This window comes from Triticum dicoccoides, chromosome 2A (assembly GCF_002162155.2).
Source record: "Triticum dicoccoides isolate Atlit2015 ecotype Zavitan chromosome 2A, WEW_v2.0, whole genome shotgun sequence".
NCBI lineage: Eukaryota > Viridiplantae > Streptophyta > Magnoliopsida > Poales > Poaceae > Triticum > Triticum dicoccoides.
In genome coordinates this window covers 32,625,777-32,644,663 of record NC_041382.1, presented here as the reverse complement: position 1 = coordinate 32,644,663, position 18,887 = coordinate 32,625,777, and positions in this window count along the sequence as shown.

Genomic DNA, 18,887 nt, shown 5'->3' with positions numbered 1-18,887 from the left:
GCTAACTGAACTTAAATGAACTTAACCCTAACTGAACTTAATTGAACTTAACCCTAACTGAACTAACTGAACTTAAATGAATTTAACTGAACCCAAGCTTTTTCATTAATCTAAAGTTGTTTTCTATCTTATTTGGTAGGATAAATGCAACTTTGTGGAGTGGATTGACCCTGAATGGACTGCCACTCTGAAGATGAGTTTAGCCAGGGTGTGGGGCATGTATGAAGATGAGAACAAGCTAAGGCTCAGGGAAAATGTAGTTAATGCTGAAGAAAATTTTAGTGTTGTGAAAGAGAAAGAAAAGATGGAAAAAGATCTAAGGTTTTTTAAAGTTGATTTTGCTAAGATGGTGGCTGACAAGGAGCAGGCAATTACAGAATTGGGCAATGCAAGACTTGCTCTTTCTGACCTAAAGCAAGAGCTTGAGAAGACGAAGCTGTCTGATAAATCTACCACTAGCATTCATCAGTTTGTGAGGGCTAAGGCAGAGAAAGAGAGGGATGAGATGCAGCAACAGATGGACAAAATGAAGGAAGAGATGGAGAAACTGAAGGAAGAGGTGGAGAAAATGAAGGAACAGATGGACAAAGTGGTGTCACAGAGGGATGAGCTGAAGAAGGAGAAGAAGAAACTAGAGTACATGATTGGTGATCTATTCAGGCACAAGGAGGAGACCAACAGCAAGATAGGCAGGGTGAAGGAGATCTTAGATGAACTTGAGTAATTCATTCAAGAAGATGTATTAATTAGTTGTATTGAATTTGTTGGTTTAATGCCAGTATTATGTAATGCACTGAATTTGTATGAATGCTTTAGTTAATTAAATCTGTATGACTGCTTTTATTGTTACTAGTTATCTGAATGTCTCCAGATAAGTGCAATTTTTACAGTGTAAATTAACTTAGTTTGTAGTTAACTGAAGTTAAGTTATCTGAAGATTCAGTTAATTGGATGTAAATGATATATCTTCACTTAAACACAAATTGAGTTATCTGAAGATTCGGTTAACTGGATGTAAATGATATATCTTCACTTAAACACAAATTGAGTTATCTGAAGATTCAGTTAACTGGATTTAAATGAGCAATCTTCAGTTAGCTACAAATTCAGTTATCTGAAGAATTTAGTTAATTGAATTTTAATGAGAAATCTTTAGTTAACTACAAATTGAGTTATCTGAAGATCACAACTTAACTGAATTTTAATGAGAAATCTTTAGTTAACTACAAATTGAGTTATCTGAAGATCACAACTTAACTGAATTTCAATGAGAAATCTTTAGTTAACTACAAATTCAGTTATCTGAAGATCACAACTTAACTGAATTTTAATGAGAAATCTTTAGTTAACTACAAATTCAGTTATCTGAAGATCACAACTTAATTGAATTTTAATGAGAAATCTTTAGTTAACTACAAATTCAGTTATCTGAAGATCACAACTTAACTGAATTTTAATGAGAAATCTTTAGTTAACTACAGTTATCTATATCTTCAGTTAACTGAATTTAAATCAGATATGTTCAGTTAGGATTGCAAAACAACAGCAGCAGCAACATTGCAAAGCAACAACAGCAGTAGCATTGCAAAGCAGCAGCAAAATGCCCTACATAACTGTTGCATTCTTACTAACAGTAGCATTGCAAAGTTGTAGCTACAGACCACATTATAACAGAGCATTTGTAAACAGCAGCATCACCAGCAAATCAAAGCATGATAACAAGATAGGCATAGCAAAGCAGATTAACTATATAGATAGCATGCATATGTCCTAAACATTGCAGGATAGTTCAGACAATATAGCAGAAGTGCAACATTACAATTAACTTATGTGCTCTGCATATATAGAGCACACCTAACATAACCTAACCAAAATATCACTAACTTATATGCTGAATTTTCTTGCTAGTCGGCATACCTAACTACCGCATCATCTTCTTGTCCATCATCTTCAGTTCTTCAGGTGCTTCAGGTGCTCCGAGCGGCGCACCTCCCCTACAAATGGCATTTTCTTCGTCTTCTCTTTCTCCTCTTCTGCCTCATCCATCACCTCCTGCTTGACGATGTCAGGCACATCTGGGAGCACCTCCACGTCAATTGGGAGGTCACTGTCGCCCTCATTGGCGTTGTGGACTGGCGCCATCATCTGGATCTCGTCCTCTTCCTCGTCGTCCGACAGGACAACGCCGGACACCTCCTCATCGCCAAACGAGGCATATGACGCAGAGGAGTCAGAATCCCCTCTGTAGCCTGAGTCATTGTCGGAGTCCACCTTGCAGTACCCCGAGTCGGACGACAAAGAGACGTCGTCGTCGACGTGCACGAGGGGCACCGGCGCAGGCAGGGCCAGAACCACATCGTGGAGGCGCTGCATCCTCGACCACACGCGCGTCTGATCTGGCTGCGGCGGCTGCGTGGTGGCGGACCTGTACATCCACCAATGCCAGCGCTGCCTCGGATCATCCGAGCACGTCTCCGCCATTGCGAAGCGGAAGATGTTGGCCGGAGGCGTACCTGGGCTGTCCACGAGAGCGCGCCTCTTCTCGTCGTCGGTCATCTGGTCGATGAGGCCCCGCGCGTGGTTCCTAAGCATGTCGATGCTGGGGAACCACCGGCCTATCTCCTGGAGCTCCGCGCGCGCGACCTGGTCATCTCCTGCCAGCTCCTCGACCATCCTCTACCATGCAAGGTGGCTGTCCATGGCGTTAGCGGCGGCGTCGAGATAGCCGGCGAGGGTTTTCTTCTCAGGTGGAGTGGGAGGTGGGGAGCGTAGAGCCCGAGGCGTCGTGAAACGGTAGTGGTGAGTAGGGGCGGTGGGTGGTGGGTGGTGGCCTCTTAATAGGAATGGAAGAGCGAACGGCACTGCTCTGACCAGCATGTACAGTTTATCTCAGTATAATAAACGTGGCAATTAGTATCTAGCAGATCACTAGTACTAGCGCACTGGCATAGAGCTCAGCCTATCACACAAAGGGTCCTGGGCTCGATCCCTAGGACAAACACTTTTTGGGAAAATTATTTTTAGTTCACAACAGCAGTATTCACTCCAAAACATATCATGATTTTGGTAACCCAGCACCTCTTTTTGAAGATATTTTTTAAACCTTTTTCCAGATAAAAACAACAATGTTCATTTCAGTTCAAAGTAGCAATGTTCATTTCAGTTAGCACAACAAAAATCAGGAAAATTCAGTTCACTAAGTTAACTAAGTTAACTGCATCTTCAGTTCACTAAGTTAACTAAGTTAACCTGCATCTTCAGTTCACTAAGTTAACTGCATCTTCAGAATCACTAACACTGCATCCATGTAAATTCCAACTTAAACTACATCACTGAAATGCATCATAAATTTAGTTACAAAAAGGTCAATGAATGCCATTGTGAGCCACTGTTTGCCATCAAAAATTAGGCAATATGAGCCATTGTTTGCCTATCAAAAAAGGCTTGTCCATAATATAAAATTATTGTAGGCCTTAAGAAAAAAGAATGGCAGACAATAACTGTCACCAAATCACTGATGTGGTGCCATGAAATCATCAGCAGGTGCATTGAGATCAGGAATTGTCCTCTGATCTCCAAACAGCAGCCATCTCCATCCTGCATATGGAACATTTGATGCTCCTCCTCTCCCTGCAAATGGCATTGCTCCTCCTCTCCCTACAAATGCCATTGCTCCTCCTCTCCCTGCAAATGGCATTGATCCTCTTGTCCAAGCATATGGATTTGCATTTGATGCTCCTCCCCTCCAAGCATATGCATTTGCATTTGCTGCTTCTCCTCTCCATGCAGATGGAACTTCTCCCCTCCCTGTATTTGCATTTGCTGCTATTCCTCTACCTGCATTTGCATTTGCTCCTCTTCCTCTGCTTGCAACTGAATTTCCTCCTCTTCCTCTGCTTGCAACTGAATTTCCTCCTTTTCCTCTGCTCGCAACTGAATTTGACCCTCTTCCTCTTTCTGTAGTTGCTCCTCTCCCTGCATCTGTATTTCTTTGTCTTTTTCTTCCTCTCCCCCTACTAGATCATTCTCCTCTATCAGCTACTGTGGTTGCCCTTGTATGTCTACCTATGTTCATTTCTGAAGTAACCCTTGGCTGAGGTATTGCAGCACCAGCAGCAGCAACAAATGCAGATTGCTCAGGCAGTGGCCCATGAACCCTCTGAGGATCTCTTCTTGCAAGCTCTCTCTGAGTCATGTTGTAGACCATACTGAATGGTGTGTCAATTGGATCCAATAAAGGATCTGGCTGGTTAGGGAAGATATTCTGCACAAATTCAGATAAGTATAACAAATTCAGTAAAATTCAGTAAAATGCAGTGACATGCAGTAAAATGTAGTAAAATGCATGCACCTGAAGAAATGTTGGGTCATCATAGTTCTCATCAACAACCTCTACCCCTTCTTCAATGAGAGCCTCCTGCCATCTATAATGCCCATTTCTGTTGTGATCAGCTCTCCCACAAATAGAGCAGTGCATTGTAACACCTTTTTTGTTCAAAACCCTAACACCATTCTTGATCTTCTCCTCTGGTGTCTTCTTCCTGTTTTTCTTGGGTCTACCCAACTGTTTGGTGAACACTGGTGGATACACCTTATAGCCATTCTGTTTCTCCCACTCCTTAGGGTCTGCAAGAGGGACAAGAGTGTATCCATAAAATTTGAGATATGTCTGAATAGTATACCAGTCATGAACCAGTGTCTCTGGGTCAATTCTCTCCTCCCTGCAACATGCTATGCAATGGCCACATGGTACTCCAGATAACTGCCATCTCCTGCAATCACAAGTGTGCAAGCAGAGGTCCATAGTGTAGCTATTGTTACCAGACTGAACTCTGAAGATTTGCTGGCTAGCTTCTGTTACATGGCAGTTAGCAGCAAACTCTGTGTTCTTATCTAACTTCTTCTTGATCTTGGGACATATTCTCTGGCCTGTCCACTTTTCAATAGCTTCTCTTTGTTTGCTAACAATCCTGTTCATCATCTTATAGAAAATGTACTCAAGCATGCTGAGCACTGCCATCTCTCTGCCCTCAAAAATGTAGCTGCATACAGATAGGAAGAGAACAAGTTAGTATGATATGATAATTAGCAGTACAGATGGGCTATATGTTAAAATCAAAACAACTTAGGAAATTGACCACCAAACTACTTGTTAAAAACCTTAGAGTTATTGTTGAGCAGTATGTCACATTTGGGGAATTCACTGAAGAATGCTTTGCACCAAGTTTTCCACTCTAGTCTTTCAATCCAGTGGAAAGCAGCTGAACTGTGGTCATCCATTTTCTGACAGTTTTCTCTCCACTTCACTTTGTTTGGAGATCTTGAAATTGCCCACAAGTCTTGCTTCAGTACCTCTCCTTTGTGCTTCTCATTAAAATTCTGGTAATATGCCTGACACAAAACCTGTGTTCTGAATCTGGCCAAACTTTGTGCACTACATTTATTAAATATTTCTGTTTGTCACTCATGATTGTGAAAGGAGCAGTGTTAGTAATGTTGAGATCATCTCTGAGAGTGGTCAGAAACCACTCCCATGAACCTCTGCATTCAACTTCCATCCATCCCATTGCTATTGGGAATATGCAGTCATTGGGATCAATACCAATAGCACTAAGTAGCACTCCTTTGAACCTTGTTTTCATGTGACAACCATCAATGAAGATGATTGGTCGGCAGCCCTTTAGCCACCCTCTCTTACATGCATCATATGACCAGTACAATGTTTTCAAACATTTTCTGCCCAATGGAAATTTGGTATCTTTCACCAGTGAAGTTGTGAGCAGAAATGTAGACCCAGGGTTTTTGGTCCTTAATTCTTGTCCATAGTCCCAAAGCCTACTAAATTGCTCTTCCTCATCACCATGAATCTCATTAAGTGCTTGCTTTCTAGCCCTAGCAAGCTTCCATCTGTTAGGAGTAACATTGAATTCCTTAGTAATTTTCCTTGAAAATGTTGCAAGTGACATCTTCTGGTCATCTCTGAACTCATCCAAGAAAAACTGGCACAGAAACTTGGCTGTTAAATCCTTCAACTTCCACTTTTTCTGACAGAGATGCTCTCCAAAGTAGGCCTTGATGACAAATCCTCCAGTCCTGTTGTCCTTGCTAGCTTTAAGCAGCCATGGGCAACCTCTCTGACAAACAACCTCTAATCTCATCTTATCATTCTTCAACTTCTTGATTTGCACTCTGTTCCTTATAGAATAAGCAGTAAGAGCTTTTCTCAGCTCAACCACATCAGAAAATACCATCCCTAATTTAAATATAGGGGATTTCATGTCCACCTTGGAATTGAAAACTTTGAACTTGTATTTCAGTTGCTCTTGCTCTTCAATAGAGAGGTTTAGATCTTCATCCTCAAGTAAATAGTCTGGCTCCACCTCTTCCTCAACTAGCTCAGCTTCTTCATCAACATCAAAATCAATGTTGTCTTCATATAAATCATCATCTCCACCATCTATGTCATAATCACTATCACTGAACTCTGAATCTGAGAGCACCGCATCCTCTGTAGCATCATACAACACATTCTCTGCTGCTCCACCCTCTATCAGCAAGTTATCTGTTACTGCACCATCAGTTAGCAAAGTATCTGTTTCTGTTCCATTAGCAACCAAGTTGTCTGCTTCTATGTCATTTGCTGACACCTCTGAAATGGGATCTTCAACATAGACTGAAATGAGGCTGTGAGAAGATGCTGCATTGGCTACAACAACATTTGACCTGGCCATTATGACAGAACTCTGAACTGCTGGCAATGTCAATATCAAATCTTCCCTGCAATTACTGATGAAATCTGCATGGTCAACCATTATTACAAGCACCTTATGCTGACTACTAGCTCTGATCATGTGTCGCACATCCTCATCACCTCTAATTCTCAACATACCATCTGAAATTGTTTTGTCAGGCATGCACCAATAAATTATGTGCTCAGCCACAGGATATCCCAACCACAGCAAGTACTCTTCAATAGCTGAATATGAGAATGTGCCAGCATCAACATAGTCAAGCACCTCCACAAAAGGATTATAGTACTCCATGTTATTTCTTGGTCCACAGAAAAGCCCACCATGCTCAAGTTCCAGTGTAAAGAAAGGGGTGTCCACAATCTGTCCCATTGCTGAATCACAAACTGCAGCAACAAAGTGCATTATGTAAGCAAAAACATATCACATCTCAAAAAACCTCTAAGTAGGTAACTGAACAGTAAAATAACTGCAACTAAACTTAATAAATTCATATAACTAAATTGTGTAACCTGCAAGTTAACTCCAAGTAGCAAGTTAACTGAATTTATTCAGTTAACTGCATGCTGCATGCTGCAAGTTCACTGAGGAAATTCAGTTATGCATTCTTTTTGCAAAAATAGGGTAAGCACAATCTTCAACCAAACTCAACCAACCACAATCAACAAATTCAGCTAACTGACTAATTTCAGTTAACTGACTAAATTCAGTTAGCTGACTAAATTCAGACAAAATTCAGTTAACTGGCTAAATTCAGTTAGCTGACTAAATTCAGATAGAACTTGCTGAGTATCTACTAAACAGCAGCACTACATTGTGCCCAAAAGAACATTTGCTGCACAAGAGCCCTAGCTTCTTGGCGAAATCCTAAATTTCACACCCTAAACCTAGCCTGAAATCAACGACCACCTCAATAACCAGCTTCGCAACTCCGGAAGCTGTATAGACACAGAATTCCAACGCAAATACCCGCAACGCTATCCAAAGGGGGTGATCTGCCGGTGCTGCGGAGGACGCGGGAGGATGATCAAACCAGAGGAGGAGGGGGACGAACAGAGCAGAGAGGAGAGGAGGACACACCATAGTCGGGAGGAAAGACGCCGTGCGGGCGAACTTGATGCGCGGTCGAAGGAGGGACGACACCGCCGGTGTACTCTGCCGATGACGCCGCCATGGTTGCTGACGTCAGCCAGCACCCGGCGCACGCGGTCGGCGCGAGCAAGACAACAAGCAAAGTGGATGAATGATTGGGGTGGGGAGGGGACAAAATAAATTCAGGTGTTTTTTGCTTCAAGGGGGACGAGTAGTACTGCGGGTTGATTCGTCACAAAGGAAGGGGGCTAACTGAAAAACTCGCAGTGCTGACCATCCTAGTCCACCTGGCTCCACTTGGCGCGTTCGGATTGGCTATGGACTAAACTTGCACATCCATGACAAGTTGAGGGATGAAATAATCAGCCTTTTCAACTTCAAGGACCAAACCATCACCTGACATGCAAGTTCAGGGACCTGCAGTGCTATTACCTCTGGGAATATCGTCAAGCTAAGTTTCATCATGTTCATATGATTCGTGTTTGGTACTTTGATAATCTGGTATGTGTGTGGACCGGTGCTTGGGTACTGCCCTTACTTGGACAAGCATCCCACTTATGATTAACCTGTTGGGGAACGTAGTAGAAATTCAAAATTTCCTACGCATCACCAAGATCAATCTATGGAGTAATCTATCAACGAGGGGAAGGAGAGTGCATCTACATACCCTTGTAGATCGCTAAGCAGAAGCGTTCAAGTGAACGGGTTGATGGAGTCGTACTTGTCGTGATCCAAATCACCGATGATCCTAGTGCCGAACGGACGGCACCTCCGTGTTCAACACACGTACAGCCCGGTGACGTCTCCTACGCCTTGATCCAGCAAGGGAGGAAGGAGAGGTTGGGGAAGACTCCATCCAGCAGCAGCACGACGGCGTGGTGGTGGTGGAGGAGCGTGGTACTCCAGCAGGGCTTCGCCAAGCACTGCAAGAGACGAGGAGGGAGAGGGGTAGGGCTGCGCCAAGAAGGAGATTGAATCGTGTGTCTTGGGCAGCCCCAAACCTCAAGTATATATAGGGGGAGGGGAGGGGCTGCGCCCCCACCTAGGATTCCCTCCCTATGGGTGGCGGCAGCCCCCAGAACCCATCTGGGTGGCGGCCACAAGGGGGAGAGGGGGAGGCGCACCTGGGGTGGGCCTTAGGGCCCATCTGCCCTAGGGTTTGCCCCTTTTCCCTCTTGGAGGCGCCTTGGGCCTTGGTGGGAGGAGCCCCAGCCCACCTAGGGGCTGGTCCCTTCCCAGTATTGGCCCATGTAGGCCTCCGGGGCTGGTGGCCCCACCTGGTGGACCCCTCGGACCCCTCCGGTGGTCCCGGTACACTACCGGTGATGCCCGGAACACTTCCGGTGGCCAAAACCATACTTCCTATATATCAATATTTACCTCCGGACCATTCCGGAACTCCTTGTGACGTCCAGGATCTCATCCGGGACTCCGAACAACATTCGGTAACCGTGTACATACTTTCCCTATAACCCTAGCGTCATTGAACCTTAAGTGTGTAGACCCTACGGGTTCGGGAGTCATGTAGACATGGCCGAGACAACTCTCCGGTCAATAACCAACAGCGGGATCTGGATACCCATGCTGGCTCCCACATGATCCATGATGATCTCATCGGATGAACCACGATGTCAAGGACTTAATCAATCCCGTATACAATTCCCTTTGTCTATCGGTATGATACTTGCCCGAGATTCGATCGTCGGTATCCCGATACCTTGTTCAATCTCGTTACCGCCAAGTCTCTTTACTCGTTCCATAACACATCATCCCGTGATCAACTCCTTTATCACATTGTGCACATTATGATGATGTCCTACCGAGTGGGCCCAGAGATACCTCTCTGTTTACACGGAGTGACAAATCCCAGTCTCGATTCGTGCCAACCCAACAGACACTTTCGGAGATACCTGTAGTGTACCTTTATAGCCACCCAGTTACGTTGTGACGTTTGGCACACCCAAAGCACTCCTACGGTATCCGGGAGTTGCACAATCTCATGGTCTAAGGAAATGATACTTGACATTAGAAAAGCTTTAGCATACGAACTACATGATCTTGTGCTAGGCTTAGGATTGGGTCTTGTCCATCACATCATTCTCCTAATGATGTGATCCCGTTATCAACGACATCCAATGTCCATGGTCAGGAAACCGTAACCATCTATTGATCAACGAGCTAGTCAACTAGAGGCTTACTAGGGACATGGTGTTGTCTATGTATCCACACATGTATCTGAGTTTCCTATCAATACAATTCTAGCATGGATAATAAACGATTATCATGAATAAGGAAATATAATAATAACCAATTTATTATTGCCTCTAGGGCATATTTCCAACATAACCTCTATTGCAAGCATCCGCAACTACAACAAAAGTATTAAGGTAAACCTAACCATAGCATGAAACATATGGATCCAAATCAGCCCTTACGAAGCAACGCATAAACTAGGGTTTAAGCTTTTGTCACTCTAGCAACCCATCATCTACTTATTACTTCCCAATGCCTTCCTCTAGGCCCAAATAATGGTGAAGTGTCATGTAGTCGACGTTCACATAACACCACTAGAGGAGAGACAACATACATCTCATCAAAATATCGAACGAATACCAAATTCACATGACTACTAATAGCAAGACTTCTCCCGTGTCCTCAGGAACAAAAGTAACTACTCACAAAGCATAAACATGTTCATAATCAGAGGGGTATTAATATGCATACAGGATCTGAACATATGATCTTCCACCAATTGAACCAACTAGCATCAACTACAAGGAGTAATTAACACTCCTAGCACCAATCCCGGACTTGGAGACAAGAATTGGATACAAGAGATGAACTAGGGTTTTGAGATGAGATGGTGCTGATGAAGATGTTGATGTAGATTGCCCTCTCTCAATGAGAGGAGCGTCGGTGATGACGATGGCGATGACTTCCTCCTCCGAGAGGAAAGTTTCCCCGGCAGAACAGCTCCGCCAGACCCCTAGATTGGTTCCGCCAAGGTTCCGCCTTGTGGCAGCGGAGTTTCGTCCGAGAAGATGGCTTGTGATTTTTTCCCATCAAAAGACTCCATATAGCAGAAGATGGCCACCGGAGGGCCACCAGGGGGCCCACGAGGTAGGGGGCGCGCCCAGGGGGGTAGGGCGCACCCCCACCCTCGTGGGCAGGGTGTGGCCCCCCTGGTGAAGTTCTTGCTCTCAGTATTTTTAATATATTTGGAAAACATCTTCCGTGAAGTTTTAGGACTTTTGGAGCTGTGCGGAATAGGTCTCTAATATTTGCTTCTTTCCCAGCCCAGAATCCCAGTTGCCGGCATTCCCCCTCTTTATGTAAACCTTGTAAAATAAGAGAGAATAGGCATAAGTATTGTGACATAATGTGTAATAACAGCCCATAATGCAATAAATATTGATATAAAAGCATGATGCAAAATGGACGTATCAGAACCCTCTTCCCGGGGGGCTCGCCGTCAACATCACCAGGGTCATCTCATCTGATCTTATACCACAATGCACCGCATACCGGGCATGCGTTCAAATCCGCGTACGCACCGTGGTAGAGGATGCAGCCATTAGGGCATGCATGTATCTTCTGCACCTCCAATCCTAGAGGGCATACGACCTTCTTTGATGCATACGTACTATCGGGCAATTCGTTATCCTTTGGAAGCTTCTTCTTCAATATTTTCAGTAGCTTCTCAAATCCTTTGTCAGGCACAACATTCTCTGCCTTCCACTGCAACAATTCCAGTATAATACCGAGCTTTGTGTTGCCATCTTCGCAATTGGGGTACAACCCTTTTTTGTGATCCTCTAACATGTGATCGAACTTCAGCTTCTCCTTTTGACTTTCGCACTGTGTCCTTGCATCGACAATGACCCAGCGGAGATCATCATCATCGGGCACATCGTCTGGTTCCTCTTGATCTTCAGCAGCTTCCCCCGTTGCAGCATCACGGTATTCAGGTGGCACGTAGTTGTCATCGTCCTCTTCTTCTTCGCCGTCTTCCATCATAACCCCTATTTCTCCGTGCTTCGTCCAAACATTATAGTGTGGCATGAAACCCTTATAAAGCAGGTGGGTGTGAAGGATTTTCCGGTCACAGTAAGACTTCGTATTTCCACATATAGGGCATGGACAACACATAAAACCATTCTACTTGTTTGCCTCAGCCACTTCAAGAAAATTATGCAGGCCCTTAATGTACTCGGGGGTGTGTCTGTCACCGTACATCCATTGCCGGTTCATCTGCGTGCATTATATATAATTATGCGTGTCAAAAGTAAAAAAATAGACAAGTATCTATCTAAAGTAAGAATTGTTTTTCTTTCAGAAAGATGATAAGAACAAGAGGCTCACCACGATGGTGTCGGCGACGAGATCAGCATGGGCGATCGACGACGGTGAATACGGGGACGGGACGTGACAGACGCTAAACCTATGCAAATCTCGGGGAAAATGGAGCTTGAAGGTTGAGCTTCGAGAGGAGAAAACTTAACTAGCATGCCTCGGGCATTTCATCGAACACCTCATGTGCATAGAAGGTGAGCTAGAGCACCCAAATGCCCTCCCTTTGCCGGTCAAAAAAACAGAGCAGTGTGGACTGCTCTGCTCGCCGACGAGGGGGTATATATAGGCAACTCATTTGTCCCGGTTCGTGACTAGAACCGGGACTAAAGGTCGCTCTTCTGTCCCGGTTCTAGGCACGAACCGGGACCAATGGCTGTGAGCCAGGAGCGAGGCCCATTGGTCCTGGTTCATGCCACGCCCATTGGTCCCGGTTCATGCCTAGAACCGGGACAAATGGGTCCACATAAACCGGGAAAAATGCCTCCCGAGGTCCGGCCGGGCCCCTGGGTGCACGAACCGGGACGTATGCCCCGCATGGGTCCCGGTTCTTGACTGAACCGGGACTAATGGGCTTGGCAGGCTCCAACCAAAGCCCTGTTTTCTACTAGTGACAAGATGAGTACACGATCAAAGGAGTCAACCACATAATTTAGATGGGGTATTAGAAGAACACTGAATAGATGGGTCTAAAATATGTAGGTATAGAAGAGCTTTGCGCATATTTTTAAGGCTGCTTGCATGCAACTGCCACCACTATCATACGTATTATTGGGTATTGTTCGACTAGGAGGAAAATTCATGCCCATGCATACAAACACATGGTCTTTCAAGTCATGGTTTTCCTCTTGTCAGCATTTTTCACATTCTTACTTCTGTACCAGATTTTTCTAAGTGCCTATACAAATCTTATAGAAAAGCACAATCACTGCTGGCGGCATTCAATTCCAGGGATTGGATTCTATTCTGAAGTTTGTCAGCATGTCATTGTTGACTCTAATCATATTCGTGATGACTGTAATCCCTTTCCTCCGCACAAAAAGATAAACGTAGGAGGTCAGACAGATGTTCTAATTCCTGCTCTCTACCAGTTAAGTTTCTGTGCCAAGTGTGCTCACAAATCCATACCAACCACATAGTATAAAATAACAGAGAAAAGGCGGGATGCGAATCCATCTCTAATCCCATCAATCAGATCACGCCCCTAATTTTCCTTCCCACTTGTCACTGCACGAATCAATACAGGCTGCCTCATATGATATCACTTCAGGATTCAGATATGCTCATTGACCATTCTAACAACTGATTCGCATTGAGATAGAAACGAAGAAAATTCAGACAACCAACAGGGTAATACAGCAATGATCCAGCCACCGTCGTGCGAACCTACGGACACATACGGATCGGTGGGTTTTCCGAATCTGTTGACAAAACTTTGAACAATAAGAGGTGAAGAAAATGCAGTTTCATGTTTGCCCTGATGATAAAAAATCATACGCACGTTGACTGTCGACGTCATTTCCTGGTCGAGACTTGAAAGACCCATCGAGGTGCATGCGGTCAACGTCATCGTCCTCACGATTGGGCGCAGCCATGCTCCCGAAATGCATGTCCTTTTCGTTGCTTTCCACCGTTCGTTGTCCGTTGTGGGCGGCCCATTTCCATGAGACCGCCATGTCATTCCCAGTGTGGTGTGTGCCTTCCGTGGGGAGGTAGAGACTCCAAAGCACCTCCTGTTCAGCTTTGCACACACGCACGCTTTCTTGGCGCTCGCTCCCGAAATATTGAGTTGCGGCCTCTGGTCTGCCCTCCTCTCCTCACCTTCCGTCTATGGCCGCAATCGCCATGCTATGAAACAATTGGAAAAGCTGCAACTTGAAGGTGTACCGTGATCAAGGTTTCGACTTTCGGTTTGTGAAATTTTTCGCCCTAGACCGAGATGGCCAAATTTCGGCTATTTTCAAAATTTTCGGCTGAAATTTGACCCAAATTTGGATTAAATTTGACCAAAATTTGACCAAAATCCATTTTTTTGCTGGAAGGTATTTTTCGCCCCTGTCCGAGATAGCCGAAATCCGTTTTTCTCGGACGAAATTCAAAACACAGACCGCGATCACCCTCTGTTGCCCGTGGCCATCGCTCGCAATATTGCGGCGGACGGCCAACTTCGCTTGATCTGCAAATAGATCATGAAAGAATGGGTTTCCAAGTTTTGTCGCTTTGGCTTAGCTTTCTCTCTAGCTAGTCCCTCCTTGTTGTTGTATCTTGGGTCTTTTGCTGGTGTGACTCAACGATCACCGAGTCTTGGCTGCATAATCTGCCTTTTAGACCTATTTTTCATGTAACCTACCGTTTTGCCTCTTTGCTCAATGAAATGTTCAGGCGGGTGGTTTGTTCCCCAGTGACCATTAGAAAAACATCTGATTTAACTGTGTGTAGTATATTTTCATTAGGGATAATTCAGTTTAGAGAGGGGAACTGCATGCCTAACATATGTACAACACAAAATTGACTGAAACACACTTCAAATGAACCATTTTTTTCTTCCACCATTTCGAAATAATTTCCTTTTTATCTTCCAAGGGGACTAGCTGGGCAATCTGAAAATCAAAATATACACCCAACTGGATTTGCCATGCTGGGACGACGGATATGTACCTAATTCAGATAGAAATGTTCGTTTAGATGCATATTGTTGCAGAGTTGTGGTAGTGTAGTACTTTTGTTTATCTGAAATGCAGGTGGCAAATTTAATCGTACCAGATCACAGAGCGGTCGGTTGAATATGAAGAGATCATGTTTCCTCTGTTTGCTCTTAACCGAATTGAGAGGTCAAATAGAATAAAGATGAGAACAATATAACTATTGTCCTGCGAAGTTGAAGAGCAGAAAATGTTACTTTCCCAATGAAATATGTCCATGATTTTTGCAAATCAACATCACACATTCATGCCAAAGGATTCCCTGTTGATCTTTAGTTTCATAGGGATTAGCTCCCAGCGCCCAAGGGATCCGAGGGGGGATTTTGGAGGCAGAAAGGAGCTCATGCATTCTCATTTTTGTTTCTCCCAAACAAGAGAACATTTGAACTTGAAACTTTGAAGGTCAGCATCATACAAGAATTACTCCATCAAACAAGTGGTTTTTTCGCATGAACTTTGATGCAAAATCGGACAGTCGAGATAAAGGGGTGCACCTACATGGGGGCTCAACTACAAGTCTCTCTTATACCATTATAAAGTAGAGCTCCCTGTAATACATACTACTGAAGATGCAACTCGAGACCTCTAAGCTTCCAAGGCAGAGGCGTTGTGTTGTACTAGTGATTTAGTACATCAAACATACTTTGGCATGCTCTGCAAACTTTGTAGAAGTAGATTTCAGACATGAGGTTACCATTTACATTTCAAGTGTCTCAACGTAGTCCATGACCTGTTTTCTGATGTGACTTCATCAATATGACATTGGTACTTGGGGAAACAAGATGGTTGTGGTAGATTTCACAAGGAGGGTGTTGATGCCCTTATAAAAAGGCTTGATTTTCAGAGGATAGATCATTGTGGTATGAGGCCTGTCGGAATGATTAACAAGTATTACACTTCCGAGCTGAGTACACTGTTCAAAGGTTTCTATAGTGTCGCTATACATGCGAGAGATGAGATATTAGAAGAACACTGAATAGAGCATTTTGAAGGTACAGTGGTATTCTATGGGAAGGATGGGTGCACCAGTCTAATTCTAAATAAGCACCTTCAGTGTGCCGCTTTGGAGTTTTGTTCCCTGTCAATCTCTTTGAACTGAACCGCACAACCGGCTGTTCCGATGACTGAGATGTGCCTCCCTTCATCTTGGGGAGTTCGAGCACCTCATCCCTCTAGGGAATGGCTTGTTGTACGCTTAGAGAGCAGGAAGAGTTCTTGCTCCTTTTGAGGAGTTCTCGCTCCCTTTGTACTGAGATGTGCCTTCCTCCAATCTTGGAGAGTTCTAGCTAGCTCGTTTTGAGGCAATCGTAAAACTGTTGTTGTATGTACTCCCTCCGTTCCAAAATAGATGACCCAACTTTATACTAGCTTTAGTACAAAGTTGGGTCATCTATTTTGAAACGGAGGGAGTAGTTGTTATGAAGAATAGGAAATATTGCTTTCCAGTAAAATCTGTCCGTGGTTTTTGTAATGATCATCTCGCTTTCATGCCAAGGAATCCGTTTCGGTCTTTAGTTTGTTCTTTATTTTGGACTCGAGCCTTCGACTTCGCTGGAATAGTTAGGTCATGGCGCAGAAGAAATTTCGTAGGCAGAAAGGAGCTGCTCTAGGTGGCGACCTTCCATTGCCTGGCTGCAACCTGAAGGACGACCCCCACGAGGGACATGGGTGAGGCCAGTGATGTGCACCCATGAGGCGGAGACTGCAAGCCTGGAACATCCGGAGATTTGCAGGATGAAAACCCTGCCTTTATGGCAACACGACAGGACATGCCGGAGATTTGCAGGTTGACTCGGTACATCGATCGCCACTTCCACGCTGTTTTTTTTTTGCACAATGTGTTTTATGTTTGCCAAGAAAAAAAAACAAGTGAACATGTTAGTATTCGACCATATTTTTCAACTTTTTTTAAAACGTGTAAGTGCTTTTTGCCACATGTTCTGTTAACATCCATTGAAAAAATCCAAAGGCTCAAGGGCGAGTCATCTTTGTTTTTTTGGTTTCCTTTTCTGAGTTAAGTTGTCTTTGTTCCTGGCATACTGCATATGCACCCCGTAAGGTACAAGTGTATAACAGGTACAAGTGGTTCGGGCGGCAAAAGTGCAAAAACGGAACCTACTACTTCCCTCTTTGGCATGGGAGTTAAAAGTGCCATTTTTGACGAAAACCTCGTCAGAGGGCAGGGAGCTCCCACATTTGCATATAGAAGAAGAGAGTTGGTCCGGTTAATAAGGAAAACCGGACCCAAAAACCATACATGCATCGGTTAATTAAGGGAAACCGGCGAAGACCACACACACCGGACTAGCACTCAAGGGACGTCGTCCGAGCCAGATACAAGGGTGCCGAGGCCCAAGACCACCGTCAACACAGCATACCCGACCAAGACAACCACTGCAACCTCAAGAACAGGCCTGCAACTAGAAGTGAACTCGCACCTAACCTTTTGAAACATGAGATCAACCATTGGCCTCCACCAATGCAGGAGTTGCCTCGATCGCAGTCGGTGTAGGCGGTTTCTTGTACATCCGAAGATAAGAGTTCATCTTTTCTTGCACATCCTCCTCGAAGCCTTTCTTAGATGCCATCCCCTTCGGGAGTTCCCCATAAGCCTCCGTCAACCTATATTCTGCGCGCTTGGCAGTAGGAATGTTGCAGCGCCTGTTCTTCTTCTCCAAACGTCCACTACGCCTCTCGGAACAAGTAGATGCCCCGTCAATCCGCACATAAATCGGTTCTTCGAGCAAGGACCGCGGCACTACGCAACTGAAACCGCTTAGAAACTCATCCAACAAGGTGGTTGATGCCACACCAATATCACCAAGTGGCTCCTTGGACCCAGAAGACACCATATTGGTAGTGCCCCCTGAAGCAAACGTCACTGAAGAGGAGGCAAAGGGAGGCACCTCTCCAACCAAACCATCAGGTAAGGCCTCCTCAAAATGCTCCAAATCATTGCTTGATGTGACTATCTCAGCAACCTTAGCTTGCTCCTCCTCACCTTGACATACCATCTCGTGTAGAGCTACATCCATAGCAGGAAGAACATCATCGGCGACAACAGAGGGCGCCGGCTCCTCATGCTCGCACCAGGGAGGAGGCACACCCAAAGGCTCCAGGGAAGAAAATCCCCCACCATTCCCCAAATTCCCTCCCTCTCGCTCCTCAGGAGACTGGTTGAAGGCCGGCAAATCAACCACTTTGCCACTTATAGCGTCCAGGCGCTCCAAGAGGCCCGAGACCTGGGCCGCCCAACCCTGCAGAGCAACAGCCATGTCGCGGAGGGGTTGAACGATCTCCTCCACACGAGCGGTAACCAGAGCCTGCAATTCGTTGCGTAGCGCCTCGGTCTGAGCTGCAAAGAGGGGCTTCAGCAGCCCCAAATCAGCAACCAAGGTCGACTCGTCGGCGTTGCTACAAGGGTACCCTTCAACGAGCCCAGTCGAAGCGGCAACAATAGAGGCCCACGAGCATTTCTGCAACCTCGGTGAAGGAGTTGGGGCGGGTGCTTGGGGAGGCGAGGAGCAGCCGGCGGCAACAGGGCGCTGCGGAGATGACCGTGGCTGGCAAGGAGGCGGTCCGGACAGCCACGCTCGCGATGCCCAGAACGGCTGCAGCCCAGGCAGGTGACAGGCCCACGACAGTCGGCGATGAAGTGGTCTTCCGCAAAGCAACGGAAACAGAGCCCATATGCTCTCCGCTTGAAGGCGAGGGCGCGGTCGGTCTCCTTCTTGCGGGGCGGAAGCTTCTCCAACCTCCGGTGATGCTGGCCCCCGACCTCCACCCACCCCTTCTCTATAGATGCCAGCGATGCATCGGTCACGACCAGCGGCGTGAAATTCGGGGGGGAGCCGATCTGGAGGTGGCGGCAGCTTGAGCGGAGGGAGGATCCCATGGCAATCCTCGAAGGCGGAGGGAGGAGGCGGCAACTTGAGCGGAGGGAGGTGGCGGCAGCTTGAGCGTGCAGGAGAGACCCCGTCTTCGTCCTCAGCAT